We start from the raw sequence: 306 nt of genomic DNA, 5'->3' as shown, positions 1-306 counted from the left end.
GGCCGGTGCGGGAGCTGCGGGGCAGGGACGGGCACGGGCACGGGCACGGGGACGGGGACGGGGACGGGGACAGCGCCGGGCGCGCCGCCGCCGGCTCCCGGGGCAGGGCGCACGGGGGAGCTCGAGCGGCGGAGCCGGGGGGTGCGGGCACCTCGGGGCGGGGACCGGGCTGGGCTGCTCGGGGCCCGGGGCGGGGGATCGGGGGTGGGGGGGGGGGGTGGGTGGGGGGGGGGGGGGGACGGGAGCGTGGGAGTCACCCCCGGCGAGGGGTGCGGGTCGCGGTGCTGGCGGGAGGATGCTCCCGAG

The sequence above is a fragment of the Lepidothrix coronata genome, unplaced genomic scaffold (genome assembly GCF_001604755.1).
Source record: "Lepidothrix coronata isolate B3197 unplaced genomic scaffold, Lepidothrix_coronata-1.0 Scaffold34, whole genome shotgun sequence".
NCBI classification, from domain to species: Eukaryota; Metazoa; Chordata; class Aves; order Passeriformes; family Pipridae; genus Lepidothrix; species Lepidothrix coronata.
This window is presented reverse-complemented; position numbering follows the sequence as displayed.